This window comes from Dermochelys coriacea, chromosome 1, assembly GCF_009764565.3.
Source record: "Dermochelys coriacea isolate rDerCor1 chromosome 1, rDerCor1.pri.v4, whole genome shotgun sequence".
NCBI classification, from domain to species: Eukaryota; Metazoa; Chordata; order Testudines; family Dermochelyidae; genus Dermochelys; species Dermochelys coriacea.
Genome location: NC_050068.2, coordinates 314101845 through 314121238, shown reverse-complemented (window position 1 = coordinate 314121238; position 19394 = coordinate 314101845). Strand labels below are relative to the sequence as shown.

Below are 19394 nucleotides of genomic sequence, written 5' to 3'. Positions count from 1 at the left end.
CACCACTGACTGGGAGCTGCTCGAGGTAAGCCCGCACCGCAACCTCAAGCCCCAACCCCCAGCACTGAGCTTCCCCCCAAAATCTGGAGCCCCCTCCCACACCCTGAACCCCTCATCCCCAGCCCCACCCCAGAGCCCGCACGTCCCGCTGGAGCATTCACTCCCGCCCGCACCCCAACTCCCTGCCCGCAGCCCCTTCCTACACCCTCATTTCTGGCCCCATCCCAGAGCCCACACCCCCATTTAGAGCCGTCACTCACTCCTGCACTCCAACCTCCTGCCCCAGTGCAAGTGAGTGAGGGTGGGGGAGAGCGAGCCACTGAAGGAGGGGGGAATGTAGTGAGCAGGGGGCAGGGTTTCAGGGAAGGGGCGGGGCTAGGGTGTTTGGTTTTGTGCAATTAGAAAGTTGGCAACTCTAGGCCTTAGTAGGCCCAGTCCTTCCAACCCTATACTAAGGATTGGGGTCCTGTGTGGACCCAATGGTCCTATCCATTTGATGAATCAGGAAGAAGGCTCTGATCTAGTTTAAAATCAGGCTATTTATCCAAAAACGCTTGCTTTGTCCGTTGGCCCCGGAAAGTCCCCTTCGAACTAGTATATGTAAACCTCATCAGGGGATGGCTTCCTTTTACAACCTGATTGAATTTGCCTAATTGCCCTCTGCTATTCTCTTATTTACCTTTCCCATGGAAATACATACAATTCCACAATAATGGATGCACAATTATCTTAATAGAATGGAACCCAAAGATGTTTTTCAGTAAGGTTTAACTTAATTTCACAATGTGCATTCAGGAAACTGTCAATCTCTCACACCTGTAATGTTTTTTGCCTGAAAAACTGTCAGCTCTAGTGAACTTCTTTTTCCCTAGATTTTTTTCTCATGCGACCTTACCTACCTCCTCTGAGTGCAATAAAGTCTGCTTATTTGAAGTTCATTGCCCCTTTTCTTCTGCTTTCACTCCTTCCTTTCCTTAGAATCACAAAATCTATCAGGTCATCATCACTTTCACATACACTGCCTTCAGATTCGCAACCAATTCTTCCCTGTTAGTCAGAATCAAGTCTAAAATGGCAGTTCCCCAGTTAATTCCTCCACCTTCTGAAACCGGAAGTTATCCCCAATACATTAAAAAAAGACTTACTGGAGATTTTGTGTTTTGCCATATTACTTTTTCATCAATTGTCTGTGTAATTAGTCTCCCATTATCACCAGGTCTTTTAAAAAGATATATATTTTTGTTATTTCTTCTAGAAATTCTCATTTACCTCCTCCTCCTGATTTAGTGGTCTTTCATAGACTCCTACCATGATGTTGCCCCATTAGTCACACCCTCCCTGCCTTTTTATCTTCACCCAAAGACTTTCAACTGGTCTGCCTCTTATCTCCTTCTGGACCTCACAATGCGCGCATATATATATATATCTATATATCTATAGATATAGATATTCTTGATGTATAAATAAAAGGAGTACTTGTGGCACCTTAGAGACTAACAAATTTATTTGAGCATAAGCTTTCGTGAGCTACAGCTCACTTCATGAAGTGAGCTGTAGCTCACGAAAGCTTATGCTCAAATAAATTTGTTAGTCTCTAAGGTGCCACAAGTACTCCTTTTATTTTTGTGAATACAGACGAACACGGCTGCTACTCTGAAACTTGATGTATAAGACATCCTTCCTTTCTTCCTGCCTGTCCTTCCTGAATAAGCTATACCACTTGTCATGGGGTCACTCACCATACTGGCACCTCCTGCTGGGCATTTTAGGAATTAACTCAGTCCCAGTAGGTATGCCCTCACAAGGTCGTGGCTCTCCCATTCTCACCTCTGCCTGCAGACCTGTTGTTGCTCCTTTCTCTCGGCGTCTGCTTCTTGGCACAGCCCTCCAGTTCCCTGCCTTCCAGGGGACTCTTCCAACAAGAGTCCAGCCATTCCTCACAGCTGCTTGGCAGTCCACAGCCAGGCCACTCCTTCAGTGGTGGGCCCAGGCCCGCCCACTACTCCAGGCCCCAGTCCAGGGACCCTGCAAACAGCAGCTTCCTGCTGCCTCTTCCTTCCAGCTCACTGTCTCTATTTCCTTGGCCACTTCCCCACAGCCTCAGTTTCCTCTGCTCCTGCACCCTCTTCCCTGGACCTCGAGCCTGTAAGTCCTGGTGTAATAGTGACAGACCCCAGTCATCAGTGGACAGGATTGAACCAATGACCTCTGGAGCTTAGGGCATGAGCCTCTACTGCATAAGCTGAAAGCCAACTGGCTGTAGAGCAGACTCATTTTATCTCTCTTTAAGTGGTCTCAGTGCCACTAAATGGGACAAAACAGGTGTGTGGGTTACATACTTCTCCTTGCTGAGGGGGCATGTCCTGAGCTTCAGAGACTTCCCAGTTGAAATCGTGGATGAGCCCCCACTTGTAACGCTGACAGACCCTGAGCATCGGCAGGCAGGATCGAACCAGGGACCTCTAGAGCTCAGTGCATGAGCCTCTACCGCATGAGCTAAAGGTCAACTAGCTGTTAGCTAAGGCTGTAGAGCAGACTCTTTTTAGCTCTCTCTCTCTCTAAGTGGTCTCAGTGCTACTCGATGGGACAGAACACCACATCCAGGAGGTGTGTGGGTTACACTGGCAGCCCGTCAAAAACTCTCCCTGGCTCCCCTGGACCCTGCTAGCACCTGCCCTTCCCCAGGTGCAGGTCTCTCTGTAGCCCTCTAGGAAGCCAGTCTTCTCCCTAGAGCTCATTGCATCAGACCAACCTGCTCTGGTCTGCAGCTTTCTTTTAGATGGGCCGCTGGGCCCTGATTGGCTGGTCCAGATGCCGCCCTAATTGGCTGTTTCCCCTGCAACCACTCCTTTGGCTGCCTGCTGCTCAGCCTCCCAAGGCTGGTTTTAACCCTCTCAGGGACAGTGCAGGGCAGGCCCCCGTCACACCAATATTCAAGTTATGAGATTTATCCCACCAAGTCTCAATGATGTCAGTTTAGTCATAATGAAGGCTATGATTTAGTCACGGGTATTTTTAGTAAAAGTCATGGACAGGTCAAGGGGCAATAAATCTTAGGTGCTTGGGGAGGAGGGGCGCTCCTGCTCTGGGGGTTGGATGCTGCTGCTCTGAGGGAGATGCTCTGGCAGTTGCTGCTGCAGCTGAGGGGGGGCATCCCGGGGCCCCGCCACTGCTCCTGGAGGGGCAGTCTGGGGCCCCGCTGTCACTGCTGCTGCTGCTCCTGAGGGTGGGCGGCCTGGGGCTCTACTGCTGCTGCTCCTCCCTCAAGGGGAGGGCAACCCAGGGCCCTGCCACTGCTGCTCCTCCTCTGTGTGGGTGGGTGGCCAAGGGCCCTGCCACCACTACTTCTCCTCCAGGTAAGGGACAGACCGGGATGCCTGTGTGACTTCCATGACTTCTGTGAATGACTCGCAGCCTTAATCATAATTTAGTACTAAGACTTCGAGTTTATTCTCCATACATTTGTATGTAAACATCTAAGATGTTGAGCTGCTTCCCCAACTGTTTCCTGTTGTTGCTCCTGTGACCTTATTTGATAGTAGCAGATGTCAAAAAAATGGATGTGAAGGGAAATGTATTATTTTTAATAAAAGTTCTGCATGGCAGTCTTAAGGGGTTAATGAGGACACAGCACTCATTGCTGCGGTATCTCTGATTCACTTTTATTCTTCATTTCATAGGAAAAAATGGTAGCTAGACCTGGACAAGGCAAACACACCAAACTTTATCCTCAAATACTTGCTCAAATAAAAATTGATTTGTTTTACTTGTGTTTACGCTTCTTTTGTGTTTTCTTTCTGTAGGGTTCTAGCTAATGAGTTTGCAGGCAAGAATATTTGCAGAGCTGCTGAATTTGAAGCAAAAATGTTGGAGAATATGTGTCAAAAGCTGTCTTTTTGTAAACAAAAATATTCACATTACAATCTTGATTCTAAGAGTCACTTACTCATGTAGTAAGGAATCTGAAACAATAGCATATGACAGTTCAAATTTCAGATATTAGACACTCTGTTGACAAGCAAACAGTTCATACTATCTTCAGAGCAAGAATTGTTCTACTGAATTCTCCAATGAGTATCTCTGAATGACAAATACACTTGAGTTAACCTCAACAATTCTTGAACAGAAAGATGGTAAATTTATCAAATTATTTACAATTTACTTGCTTGGCTATCATAGTAATGGTACCCGCAGAGGTTCCCTATGGCAAAATTGCATTACCATTACTTATGGTCCTATTCCTGCAGAGCTTACTCATGCAAAACTTTCACTGACATTCATGGGCCTTTTGTGCAATGACTGCAGACCAGATCTTTCTGAGCTTGTCACAGAGATGTTAAAATTATCTGGAATGGCAAAAATGTCTTTAGAACTTTTAGCACTGTATTTCCCTGTGCTGTTGTGATGGTAGTTAAAAACCCAGAGAACACTGAAAGATGTTGTCTGTACAGTGACAGGCTTATGTTGTCATGCTTTACTCCTCGCCATCCCTCACCCCCATTAGCACACAGGCTATTTTTGTGGATGTAGATGCAACTTTTAAAAGTGGTTGTGCGTCCTCAGCATAGTTTTGTCAAATTCCTGCACTTTTCAAATAAGGTATGTCCTGGAAGTTGCTAGCTCACTTCTCGATGTATGCCATTAAGAAAGAAAACATGGCCAGGATTGACAAAGTATATCTGTGTGGGCACATCCCTGCAGCCAGGAAGATCCATGTGAAGGATGTAGCACTTATGATGCCTGGGTTATGTCCCTGCTCTGCCATAGCTTTGCTGCCAATCCCTTTAAACTACAGGTTCCCCACCTGAACTGTTCAACTATTCATAGGTCAGCATTCTGTCATAAGTGTATTCACTCTTCCCATGGGCGGCACGTCTAATAGGCAGGGGAAGGTTGTGCCTCCCCAAACAGGCCCGTGTGGCATGTGTATCCCACCTGCCTGGTGCTCCGGGTTTGGGAGGGGGCGCATGCAACCCGGTGCTCTGGGGCTGCGGGGAGGGGTGGGCCTGAGGCGGAAGGGGTGGTCCAGGCCAGGGGCTAGCCTCCCCTAGCCAGTGGTTCTCCCACTGCCCATGACTCTTCCATCTTTTCTTCCTCTTATGGTACAGATTCTGGCCCACAAGGGGTCAAGGCCCTTAACCATTTAGTTTCTTCAGTCTTCAAGAATTCATATGTCAGTGACTTATTTTCTCATCCATTTTCTCTGTCCTCATGATTCCAAGCATGGTATCCCCAAACTGTATACACTTCAATCTGGACAGTGTAGTCTCTTTAATTGTTCTCACTATATTGTGGCCTTCATAAAAGCACAATGCACTTGGTGAGATAAAGAAGCTCTTCATATTAAGAAGCCAAAAGAAGTTAATTTCATGCTGAAAATTCTGTCAAATATACCAATTAGATTTATAATTAGATATTCTGTATTGACGTAAGTGATTCTTTAACTAGCTAAAGATCAATAATATTCTAAAGAATGTAAGTAATATCATATGAAATATACTTATATATAAATATATATTATATAATAATAAATGTATAAAAATATGAATATATACAAAATATACTTTTATTTAGCAGGCCCTTTTCTCTAAGTAATACAAAATGGAAATATATTATAAATGTTTATGAAGTATGAATACATTTGCATTGAGTGATATAGTTGGGATCCAGACTGATTTGTTTGACTATATAAGGTAAGCATTTGAAGTACTTTTTCAGTGGGAAAAAAAATACATAAGAAACAAGGAAATGTCATTCCACAATATAATCCATATATCCTTTCCCTCTTGGAAGTCACAGAGTGGAGTTTAGTGTGTACCACTGAGGAGAAGCTTCCACGTTGAAAACATATAAGCAATGTCAACAATATCAAGGAGTGTGAAGAAATCCTTGCTTTTATGATGGACGAAAGGTAACAAGAAACAAGAGTCCAGGTCCAAATCTTTTAACCCCTGAGTACTGATTCTAGGCTATTTTAAGACCTACCGGTATAGGGCTGAATCATGAGGTAGGTGATCCATTTTTTATCTGTATGAATTTTTATTTTTGATCTTTGTAATTCTTGATCTCTATTTCTACTTCTTTTTTAGAAACATTGTAAAATAAAGAAGACATGTGGTGTTCAAGCAACGCAGCCAGTGCCCAGGACATAGTCTGGCCAAGATGAAAACACATTAAGGAGAAGAGGAAGAGAAGACTCTGGAGAGAGAAATGTTTAACAAGAACACTCTTACACAGCAAACTCATGAAATGTCACTGTAATAAAAACTTTTAAAATAAAATGTTTCTTATATATAATATTATTTTAGAGAGAGCAGTAGAAGGCTGGTATGTGATGGATAAATTATCTCCACCAAAACACATGTTCTTTACAATGTAATTATTCTTTAAAAGAATTTATTTATGCTATTATAGCAGTGGTGCCCAAACTTTTCCAGTTGCACGCCGGCCCTTACCAGTAATGGAATCTGTCCATGCCCCATCCATTACTGCACAGGTGGCTTAGCAGAGGAACGTGGGCTGAAGGTGGATCTGGGGGTAGAACTGGGGTGGGAGAGGAGCTGGGGCTAGAGGCAGAGCAGGCCTGAGGGCAGAGCTGGCCTGGGGATGGAATGGAGCTAGGGCTGGAGCTGGACTGGGGGCAAACTGGGGCTGGGTGGTGCTTCTTCCCCATTCCCCTTGGGCCCTGGCCCAGGCCCCACCGCACCCCCCTCCCAAATGTACCTCCATGCCCCCAGGGCATGTGTGCCCCACAGTTTTGGGACTAATATATTAGATATTATATATATTATATATATTATATATTACTTAGAAATATTTGTGTTTGAAGAATCAGAGGGGCTGATTCAGTTTTACACCAGTGTCTTTCTGACTTCAGTGGAATTACTATTGATCTCATTTACACCACTGTAAAATCAGAATCAGGCCCAAAGTTCTGAGAATTGTTCAAAGTGCTCTCTTTTCTGGAGTTTGTTGGACTCTTTTCTTGCAAAACAAAGAAACATAGTAGTATTTCTTTTATTTTGTGCCAATTTGATTGAATGCTGATAAAATACAGACTGATGTACGATTCTAAGTATTGTTTAGTAATTAAAGGGCTGAGGATGTGACAAGATGTTTGCTTTACCAGGGAACTAATTCTTTGATATCTGTGTGACTGGAACCACAAACTGCATTAAGTAATAGCCTTGCCTGTATGTAGGGTGAGGCAAAACTTACTACTTGATCTGGAACATATTAGTGAATCTCTCAGCTCCTTCTGGATTTTGATCATACATTCTCAGCAGAAAATAATTGTAGACTCACTGATTACTCACATACTCCACAAAACTTTCTAGCTGCACTGACCATACCCCACTCTGTGTTCACCTATATGGCAGTTAGTCATATAATTTTGGACCCATTGGTTCCTTAGTGCTGGATTCTTTACTGTCATCAATTGGTGTGGCTCCACTGCAGTCAATGGAGGTAGGCTGATTGTGACTAAGGGCTAGGTACTGAATCTCCCTGGGGCAAGAGATTTGTTCAGGCCAATGGTGCCCTCCTAAATAAAAAAGTACTTATGGGAGAATAGTGGCCAGATCCTCCAAAGTGTTTAGGCTGCTAACTCCCATTGAAATTAATAAGAGTTGCGGGCCTAAATATTGTGGAGGATCTGGGTCAGTGTTGTCTTGAAAACAAATGGTCTCTGCAGCAGAAGTTTTGGAAATAAGCAACTCATGCCCCAAATCACTGGGATTGGGTAGTAACACAAAGGCTAATGGGTCCTTCCTTTCTCAGCCTGTGAGAGAGTATGGATCTTTGCCGCGACAAAGGCGAGCCATGTGCTCCTAGCTGTGAATCTGGTGAAGCTGGATTCCTTCCAACCAGGTTCTCTCTTGCATGTACTTGGCTCTTAAAGGAACAGAGCCAGAAGAGTACCCAGAAGTTACCTACTACAGGACAGGCCCAACAAAGAAAATAACAGAACGCCACTAGCCATCACCTTCAGCCCCCAACTAAAACCTCTCCAATGCATCATCAAGGATCTACAACCTATCCTGAAGAACGACCCGTCACTCTCACAGATCTTGGGAGACAGGCCAGTCCTTGCTTACAGACAGCCCCCCAACCTGAAGCAAATACTCACCAGCAACCACACTCCACACAACAGAACCACTAACCCAGGAAGCTATTCTTGAAACAAAGCCCGTTGCCAACTGTGTCCACATATCTATTCAGGAGACACCATCATAGGGCCTAATCACATCAGCCATACTATCAGAGGTTCATTCACCTGCACATCTACCAATGTGATATATGCCATCATGTGTCAGCAATGCCCCTCTGCCATGTACATTGACCAAACTGGACAGTCTCTACGTAAAAGAATAAATGGACACAAATCAGACGTCAAGAATTATAACATTCAAAAACCAGTCGGAGAACACTTCAATCTCTTTGGTCAGTCAATTACAGACCTGAGGGTGGCTATCCTTCAACAAAAAAAACTTCAAAAACAGACTCCAACGAGAGACTGCTGAATTGGAATTAATTTGCAAACTGGATACAATTAACTTAGGCTTGACTAAAGACTGGGAGTGGATGTGTCATTACACAAAGTAAAGCTATTTCCCCATGTTTATTCCCCTCCCCCCTGCCCGCTGTTCTTCAGACGTTCTTGTCGACTGCTGGAAATGGCCCACCTTGATTATCACTACAAAAAGTTTTTCAGCCCCCCCCCCCGCTCGCCTGCTGGTAATCGCTTACCTTACCTGATCACTCTTGTTACAGTATATGGTTACATCCATTGTTTCATGTTCTCTGTGTTTATAAATCTCACCACTGTATTTTTCACTGAATGCATCAGATAAAGTGAGCTGTAGCTCATAAAAGCTTATGCTCAGATAAATATGTTAGTCTCTAAGGTGCCACAAGTCCTCCTTTTCTTTTTGCAGATACAGACTAACATGGCTGCTATTCTGAAAACAGTACATATCCTAACAGTGTACAGCAGGAGGCCACTTCCACAGAGCTTTCTCTCCCCTTCCTGGCTCACTCTCTGAGCCTCTCCTTACTGCCAGTTCCTCCCAATTACTGAGTCAATTGCCTCATTAGCCCATCAATTGCCACCCAAGTGTCAGTAATCCATGACAGAAACTGGTTAATTGACTTCAATTAAGTTTGCAGTCTTCCCAGTATTGTAGCAACTTCAGATACCGCCCTGTCACATACCACTTCCACTTATTTCGATTGAGACCTTTACTTGCCTCCAGAAGAGGTCTTCTTTGCTACCCACAGTCTATCCTCTTTATGGGGTTGGGGTTCTACTTGAGTTTACTGTGTCGTTTGAGACTGGCCTTCCATGGACCATCAGTAAGGGACTCCTGCCTTCTATCTGCACACCTCCACCTCGGCCCATACATTACCACACCAATCCCATCACATGGATCTTTTCTCCAGCATACTTTGCCTCTGGCTTGTACCCACCAGCGTAAGTTGTCCCTCCAGAGACTTCATATCAGGATCACTCTCTTCCCCTGACGTATCTTGCCCCGACTCTGGACTACTGAGGTAAATTCATCTGCCAAAGTCTCATAATCAGACCCCCTCCCCCTTCAGCATGCCCTTCATAATGTGCCTTGCCCACAGTTTTCTGCTTTTAGGAGCTGTCTGAGCCTCTGCCCTGCTGCTCCTTTAGGTGTTCTGATCTAGCACTCCCTGATACACTGCTCTTTGTAGAGTTTTTCTTTCCCCCTTTCCACCCAAGTCCTCCAGCATCTCAGTTCTTTCCAAACTGGTTATGGTTCATCTAGGCTTATTATATACTGGACTTTGAGGGCCAGCTGGAGTCTACAGTTGTGAGCTCCTAAAAGTGTGTGTGTGTATGTGTGTGTGTGGGGCCATGAGGCCCCATCCCCATGGCCCTGCACCTGCCCCTTCTCTTCCTCATGAGGCCCATCCCCTGGCCAAGCCAAAAGCTGTAGCCAGGCCGGGGAGCCTGGGCCCCTCCAGTAGCCCAGGGTGGGGGACCCTGAAAGCAGCCCATGTCCCCAACCTGCAGGCTCCCTGCCCAGAGAAGACGGAGGGGTCAGGGCTCACCACAGCTGCCTGTGCTGCTCTTACACTGCTGACCCAGCTCTGGCTGCTGGCCTGGCCTGGGGGCGGGGCCACAGGGCCAAAAAGCCGCAGATGAGCCATGGTAAGAGCCACTTAGGCAGCTGTGGGGGGCTGCAGACCCTCCATCTGCCCTGGGTGGGGAACCTGTGGGGGGTGGGAACATGGGCTGAGGGCTGCTGTTGGGCCCTCTGACCCCAGGCCGGTGGAGGGTCGCAGCTTCCCACAGCTGCCTGGGCTGGGCTCCAGCTTCTGGCGTGGCTGAGGGCAGGGCGTCTGGGGGGAAGAGGAGGGGCATGAGGCCGAGCTTGCGGTGGAAAGTGGGTGGGCCAGGCCTGTTCACTTTCAAAAGCAGGAGTGTTATACCAATAAAATAAAAACCAGCAGGATCTTATTAAAGGGGAAAAGGCAAAATGTCACATTTATTGTGAATACAGAAAGAATCATAGTAAGCAGTTAGTTATAGCTATAACATTCCAATCAATTTCATATTTATTCACACATTCATTCATACACACATAGATTCTGCAAGGTTGTTATCATAGTTACCAGCCTTAGAGTTGCTAATGCCAAGCCACTGGCCAGGTGGCCTGAACACGAGGGAGCAGGGCCTTGTCAGATGCTCATCTTACGCTCCTGGAAGTTGATTTGCAGAATCAGACCCCAAAGTTCTCACTTTCTAGAGTCCATTTTTATAGGAATTTCTTCCTATGCCAGTCTATAGGAATTGCTTCATCATGCTATTGCTGAATCAATCAGCAGATGGCATATTCCTGATGGCTCCATGATGCCAGATGTTATCTTGTTCTTTGGTTCTCCCATTCTTGAGGCTGTTGGGTGGATTCCAGTCTGCCTTCCGGGGGTCCTCTGGTTATTTCCACTTGACACCTTCTTCAGCCGATGGACACTGGATTCTGAGGCTGGCACCTCCCTGATCATTCAGTTATTATCCACACCAAGCATCCATCCATATCCATCCTCTATCTCTATTTTAATCACAATTGTTAACAAAGCGAGATGAATACAACAAAAGGGCGGGGAGTCTCTGGGTGCTGTTTCTGTTGTTACAGGGTATTGCTTTGAGTCTCTCTCTGTGTGAGTAGTTGTTGTTATGAAGAATTGCTTTGAGAACTCTTAGAATGTACTAACACAATTAGCAGCTTGCAAGTTTCACACAGAGAGGGAGAGAAACAGTACCAAAAACCAAGAGACCTCTTAATTAGTAATACCTTAATTAGTAATAGAATTTAAACTATGGGGAATCAAACTCATTTGTGATTTTAATACAGAACTTCTTTAATATGATCCAACAGGAGGGCCATAGCCCCTTGGTCCCCCTATTCTGGTGCTTCTGATCTCAGGTCCCCCTTTTATGTCTGTTCCTCCACACAATTCCACAAACCCACAGTCCATGTAGGGACATTCTATCATTATATGACCTTTACCCTCTCACTGGTAACAAACCACTGGGCAATTTGGGCACCCTTATTTGTCTCTTGCATCCAATTCCTGGACTTTCATGAATGAGGTTCCTCAAGCTTTCTTCCCCATCCCTTGCTGTAGGGGGACAGAGTTTTCTCTATGGAAAGTCTACTTCCACATACTCTGTTAATTTTACAGCAACTTCTAACAGTTCCAGCAGATGCCTCCAGACCCAGATGCCTGTAACCTCAGGGAGTCTCTGTATAAACTGTTCAAGGAAAATTGAGTTTGTTACGGTTTTGATGTTCTAACTATCTGGCCTGAACCACTGAGTGGCCCAGTCTGACAATTTCTGTGCAAAAGCCCTGGGACATATCCCACCACTCCAGCTGGCTGCTCTGAACTTTTGGCAGTTTTTCTCCACTGACAGGCCCATTCTGTCCAAAATAGCAGCCTTCAGTGTATCATAGCCTCTAGCTTGGTGCTCATTCAGGGCTATATAAGCTGCCTGAGCCTTGCTGGTCAGGCAAGGGGCTAGCCGAAGTATCCATACATCCGGCACTAGTAGCCACTCTGCTCAAAGGTTAACAAAAAGGCACTGGAGTCATCCCCTAGGGCCATCTTACATGGTCCTTGATCACCATCTGATTTCCAATTCCCTCATTGGAACTCATCAGCCTCTGTAGGAGCTGCTGCTGTACCTGGGACTGCTTCCTTAATGAACTCTTGCCATGTCCACTGCAGGTCCGCCTGCCAACCCAGAAGTGCATGCTTCATCTGCTGAGTTTTCTGCATCTCTATTTGTTGTTCCACCAGCTAGTGCAGTATCTCGTCCATCGTGCCTGGATCTCTTGCCTTTGCACAGGTCACCCCTCAAGACTCCTTGTCACAGCTGAAAGGGTTAATATCTCGGATCTTATCCCTGATATCTTGGACCTTCAGCTACCCTCTGAGTACCACTAAGTAGCCTATTCTTAGTGGTCTCCCAGCCACAAACACAGGTTCCCTTTCACCATGTGTGCTTTTAATCTTCAGTTTCAAAGCATATCAGAAGGAACCATAGGTATGCAGCAGGAGACTTCTACACAGCTTTCTATCCTCTCCCCAGCTTACTCCCTTACTTCCCAGTTCATCCTAACTATATCCTCCCAGTTACTCAGCCAATTGCCTCATTAGTCCATTGATTGCCACCCATGTATTAGTAATGCCCAACGGAAACTAGTTACCGTAATTGACTTCAGTTTAGCTTGTATGCAGTGTTGCTATACCTGTGCTGGTCCCAGAATATTAGACAGACAAGGTGGGTGTGATATTATCTCTTACTGAACCGACTTACACAGAGCTCTTCTTCAGGTCTGGGAAATTTACTCAGAGTGTCCCAGCTAAACACAAGGTGGAACAGATTGTTTAGCATAAGTAGGTAACACACATTTCCAGGGACCATTGAAGTAGCCCATTAACAGCTCTCCAGTCATAGGGGGTAAAGGAAAAAAATGTGTGTGTCTGTCAGGAATTTAGTGGGTTATAGATTGTTCTACTAAGCCATAAATCCAGTGACCCTTTTGGGTCCATGATTTTTTGTATCTAGCAATGTTATGAATTTTAAGCTCCCAGGCTTGTCTTTTGAAGGTGATGTGCAGATTTCCATTGACAATGAGGACTGCTTGCTTCTGATGATGAGGTTGGAGAGGTTGAGGGGGGTTGTCTGAAGGCCAGAAGAGAGAGTTTAGGAGTTCTCTTTCAGGATGTGGTCTCTCTTGAGTATGGGTTATAATTGTTTGATGGTACCTCATATGGGATCCAGGGAGGGGTGTTAGGTGACAATGGGAGGGGTGCGGTTAGAGGGGGTTTTATTTCTGTATTGAAGCATTGAAGAAGTTCTCTCAGAGTATTCGGGTGCTCGGTTTCATAATGTGATCTACTTTGGTGGAGTGCCCTTGTTTGGTGAAAATGATTTTTCAGTGTGTTAAGTGTATAAGGGATGATTTAGTTGGTGTTGGTCCTGCTTTGAGCAGGGGGTTGGACTAGATGACCTCCTGAGATCTCTTCCAACCCTAATCTTCTATGATTCTATATCCTGGACTTCCTTCTTGGAGCATATTCTGTCTGACTCTGGATAATGGATTTATTGGTGTGTTTGGGACGGTTACTGGCAGTGTTCCCTCTAATTTTTTATGTCCATGTGCGGAATGAATTTTGTTATTTGCACCAATATGGAGGTGATGTGTGACATATTGAGGAGCCAGCCTAGTACCCAGGGCTGTTCCCATGGTTTGGATAAAGTGTTTATAGTTGAATGTAAAATTGCTATGGGTGAGGATGAAATGGATGAGTTTGGTGATGTATTTGGGGTAGATATCTGAGGGCTGTCCATTATCTTTTAAATACTTGAGGCAGGCTGTGATGCTGTCATTGTAATGGATGTTGGTGTATAGCAAGGTTACATACATGGTGGCAAGGATGGTTTTCTAAGGGAGGTCGTTAATGTTGTGGAGTTTCTGGAGAAGTCGGCTGTGTCCTGGAGGAGGTTGTGTGGTGAGTGGTTTGAGGATGGTTTCTATCAGTGGGGACACAGCTCCTCTGTCTGATAAACGATTGGTACACACAAGAGTGCTTTCACCCCCAAATCCTTTTAATTAGGTCTTAAGCATACATCAAGCCTATCAATAGTCTAGAAGCATCCCAGATATAATTACCCAAAGCGTGAGGTGGTATCGAGTGACAGCAGCAGGACTCCGGTAGCCAGCTGGAGAGAGAGAGATGTCAGTGTCCTCTTGCTTGTGTAACCCAAACAGCTCCTGGGTGTGGTGCTCTGTCCCCTCTAATGGCACCAAGTCCACTTAGAGATTAATGAATCTGCTACAACCTTAGCTAACAGCCATGCATCTTTTAGCTCAAGCAGTAGAGACTCATGCACTAAGCTTCAGAGGTCTCAGGTTCGATGCCGGCGACTGTGGTCTGTCGATGTTACACTTGCAGCAATCCAAACTTCTCCAAAGTGCCTTTTCTGATTAAACTTTGTATAGGTAACTTAAGCCAAAGCAACAACTTCTAATAACCCCTACCAGGCTGACTACTCCCTAACAACAGTAAAAAAAAAATCCTCCTAATTTCTATTTATCAGTAAAGTAGCTGCTCAGCAAAACTTATAATCAAAGGCATGCAGATTCAAGGTCAGCTCTCCATTCTCCCTTCCATTCCCACAAATCTGTCACTTCACCTTATCTAACCTTGTTAGCAAACACTGAAGCTACAGCTGTGCAGTTGTTTTTGTCTGCCTAAGCAAGGCCAAATTTTTACTATGTGGTGTCCAGCTTCCAGCTTCTGATAGTTAGCTGAGGACACAAGATGGCTGTCAGTCATATCAAATCCAAGCTACAGTTATGTTAAGGCCAGTTCTCTCGTCACATCAGGTCAAGACAAACTGAGAAATCAAATTCTGCTTCCTTTAGATAGTGCAGCAATAAGCAATAGCTGAACCTAGTCATATTCTCACTTCTCCACCTTTCCATAGTTTGGTTCCTCACTGGTGCAAGTGCACAAGGTCAGAGGCCTGCTGTAATTTTTCCTATTCCCTGGTACCAAATGGTCAGGATCCCCATCACAGTGCTGTTATGTATTAGAGATGAAATGCAACCCTCGCCAAGGCCCTGTTTTGAGAGGTAAAGTAGGTGCTTGTGCTAGTTCTCCCCACCACGGTAAATTTCACCGTTGAAAGCTGAAGTTTTTGAAAACATTGAGACACTATAAAAGCAACCACGTGGAGGCAGTATACATTTGTGCTCTGACTATATATGTATACTTTACTGTTTAATAAAGAATAGGAAGGCACTTTGCGGGCAGGTCTACACTACGGGTTAAGTCGACCTAAGTTATGCAACTCCAGCTATGTGACTAATGTGTCTGGAGTTGACGTACCTTAGGTCGACTTATTGCAGTGTCTACACCATGCTGCATTGACAGGAGAAACTCTCCCGTTGACTTACCTTACGCTTCTTGTTCCAGTGGAGTACTGGAGTTGACAGGAGAGCGATCGGCTGCCGGTGGATCAATCACCACAGTGTTGATCCACGATAAGTGGAGACAAGCCCTAAGAATTGCCAGATCAGATAGTACTTATGCTACAAAGTAACTCTATCAAGAAGCATCGACACATACTACATTTTTTAAGTGCTTTTTTGGGAAAAATGCATTTTTAATAAACAAATCTATATATTACTTTTTTTTGCCACTGTGGTGCTCTAGCACATCTTGTGGGCAAGTCTCACTCTTATTTTGAGGTCTCTGCTTTTTAAAAAATTATTCCTTGTAGATCAGCTGGATAGCAACCAACTATTCCTGAACAGTAAAAACTATCAAAATTATACAATTTGGAAAAGTTCAGTCCTCTTTAATGTCAATGAAACTAGCGACTCTTATTGTCCCCAAGTTTCCACTCTCTGAAACGAAGCTCTGAAAACTACTTAAATAATTTCCAATAGAGCATGTAATTTTTGTTCCTGATATGAAATAAAGATTAGATGCCAGCTCTATTACTAGCTACTGGAATTGCCATATAACAAAGGTCACATTTGAAACTACGAGCATTGTTCATTTGTTAATTTAGCTACATTGAAACATCAGTCATTTTGGTAATAGGTTTGTGGATTAATTCACTTTACAGACATTTCTTATCTATCTTTAAGTATCTACTTACTGTAATTTACTTTGTAAGTAAGGATTTTGTTGGAAGATTCACTGTTTACAACAATTTCCGGGCATATAACTAAGAAGTGATTGTTTTATTTTATATAGGTTTGATGATTATGGCTGCGATTCAAGGAAGGTACTTAAGCACATGAGTAGTTTAACTCAGAGGGACTGCTTAAGTAATTAAACTAAATGCACATACTTAAGTACCTTTTCCTGATCTGGGCCTAGTTCAGCTCATTTATGCTTGACTTCTTACTTTCTGGCTGTGTGACTTATTAATACAATTGTGTTGCAGCAGCAAAGCTTTGAGTAAAATGGCACTTTCCTTCTGAGCCTTTGTTTTCAGTAGTTATATCTTCTCCTAAAGGGACTAGTTAAGCTGAAACTTCTCATATTTGTTCACTCCAATGTGAACATTTTTTAAACATTTAAAGGAAATCAATTCAGGCATTCTTGAATTACCTGAATATCATGAGAACCCTGTGGTTTTTATTCTTTCAGTGAATAGTTCAGATTTTATTTGATTTTTGATGACTCAAAACTGGTTTGAATTTAACACTTCAGACTCAGCATGTACTTAATTACTGAGTAGAAATATGTGTTTTATTAAGTTTAAATAAAAATGGTGAATAGCTAAAGTTGTGAACAAGCGTAAATGGTGTACTGCATATCCTCAGTATGCAATTTTCCTTGGCAATTTCAGGACCTGATCATGCATTGACTTAAGTAACTTAGCTGCTTAAGTCTTTGCAGGATTGGGTCGTAATTGTGCATGAAGAGGCATATCCTAGACCCAGGATCTAGCTTGGGCAGAAGTGCAAGAAGGAAGATCTGCTCTTCACACGCCAGTCCCACGATTACAATAGTCTCTGCAGGCTACTCATCTGGCCTCTGTATGGGTTGAAAGAAGAAAGGACCTGCACAAAAGAGCCTCTCCTTGTTATTAGAACTAGGAAGCAAGAGTTTTAGCTGATTAAAGGTGTAAGAAATCTGTCCAATATGTTTCCAAAATGAAACTCAGATTCTTTTCACAGAGTAACAGACACTGTATGTACCGAAGGTGGAGTTCTCCTCTGTATCTTCCTTCTTATTTTTATGATTTGTAAAAAAATCACATAACTCTCCAAATATTATTACTCAGAAAATGAAAAAGAGGTTGAATATACCTAGATATAAATTTATGTGACCTACTTCAGAAGATTTTCTGGTGTGTTTAAGGGGCTGGGTGAAGGGACAAACCATCTTCTCAGAAAATTCTGAAAGTAATTCCCTTACAGGAGTCATATGTGGGATACAATCTTCTTGTAGCCAAGTTGGTCCCAGAATATTAGAGAGACAAGTTTGTCCAATAAAAGATATTACCTCATCCATCTTGTCTGTTTTATATGGGGAATCACATTTGGAATTGACATAGAGGACATGCTCCAGAGAAACTATGTCCAAAGTCTTGCATAATGACAGGTTTCAGAGTAGCAGCCGTGTTAGTCTGTGTACATGCCTCTAGCTTTCATCCAGATCATACCACTCGATCCATTGTCTACAGCCAAGCGCTACGATATAACCGCATTTGCTCCAACCCCTCAGACAGAGACAAACACCTACAAGATCTCTATCATGCATTCCTACAACTACAATACCCACCTGCTGAAGTGAAGAAACAGATTGACAGAGCCAGAAGAGTACCCAGAAGTCACCTACTACAGGACAGGCCCAACAAAGAAAATAACACAACGCCACTAGCCATCACCTTCAGCCCCCAACTAAAACCTCTCCAACGCATCATCAAGGATCTACAACCTATCCTGAAGGACGACCCATCACTCTCACAGATCTTGGGAGACAGACCAGTCCTTGCTTACAGACAGCCCCCCAATCTGAAGCAAATACTCACCAGCAACCACACACCACGCAACAGAACCACTAACCCAGGAACCTATCCTTGCAACAAAGCCCGTTGCCAACTCTGTCCACATATCTATTCAGGGGATACCATCATAGGGCCTAATCACATCAGCCACACTATCAGAGGCTCCTTCACCTGCGCATCTACCAATGTGATATATGCCATCATGTGCCAGCAATGCCCCTCTGCCATGTACATTGGCCAAACTGGACAGTCTCTACGTAAAAGAATGAATGGACACAAATCAGACCTCAAGAATTATAACATTCAAAAACCAGTTGGAGAACACTTCAATCTCTCTGGTCACTCGATCACAGACCTAAGAGTGGCTATACTTCAACAAAAAAGCTTCAAAAACAGACTCCAACGAGAGACTGCTGAATTGGAATTAATTTGCAAACTGGATACAATTAACTTAGGCTTGAATAGAGACTGGGAATGGATGAGTCATTACACAAAGTAAAACTATTTCCCCATGGTATTTCTCCCTCCCACCCCACCCCCCACTGTTCCTCTGATATTCTTGTTAACTGCTGGAATTAGCCTACCTTGCTTGTCACCATGAAAGGTTTTCCTCCTTTCCCCCCCCTGCTGCTGGTGATGGCTTATCTTAAGTGATCACTCTCCTTACAGTGTGTATGATAAACCCATTGTTTCATGTTCTCTGTGTGTGTGTGTGTATATAAATCTCTCCTCTGTTTTTTCCACCAAATGCATCCGATGAAGTGAGCTGTAGCTCACGAAAGCTTATGCTCTAATAAATTTGTTAGTCTCTAAGGTGCCACAAGTACTTCTTTTCTTTTTATGTCCAAAGTAGTGCTTTGTTTGGAATCTGTGGGTTGTCAGTCCAAACAGTCAGAACTATAAGCATTGTTCAGAAAGCCAGAGAGAAGTTGTAATAGTTGGCCTCACAGTCAAATGATTCATTTCAAATAATATTCACCCAGCCAGATTCTGAGACCATTACACACATTTTAAGTAGTGTGCATCGATAGGTCCATTGATTTCAGTGAAACTGCTTAGATACTGCTCTGCCTCAGCAAGGGTGGCAAAAACTGGCACACAGTGAAAAACATGTTATAAATATAAACCTTTTTGTCTGTTGTTGAATAATTTGCCATCTGATCCTGATTTCTGCTAATGTATTTATTATTTGCCAAATGGCTTGGTTGAACAATTTTTAGCCTATGGGCTATTTATAATCGGCTAACTCTGACCATTTGCAATTTACTGTAGGGTACTTGTGGTGTGTGAATGATCACTTTAGTCACATTATTGTGTC

General features: G+C 44.0%; 1 long non-coding RNA gene across 1 annotated transcript in view; it reads left to right on the top strand.

The window, feature by feature from the left end:
* Nucleotides 1–6250, top strand: part of LOC119844142 — a 29022-nt gene extending 22772 nt beyond the window's left edge. The window contains exon 4 of the long non-coding RNA XR_005289181.1: nt 6090–6250. This is a non-coding gene — a long non-coding RNA (uncharacterized LOC119844142). The remainder of the gene's footprint in view (nt 1–6089) is intronic.
* The last annotated feature ends 13144 nt before the right edge of the window (nt 6251–19394 follow it).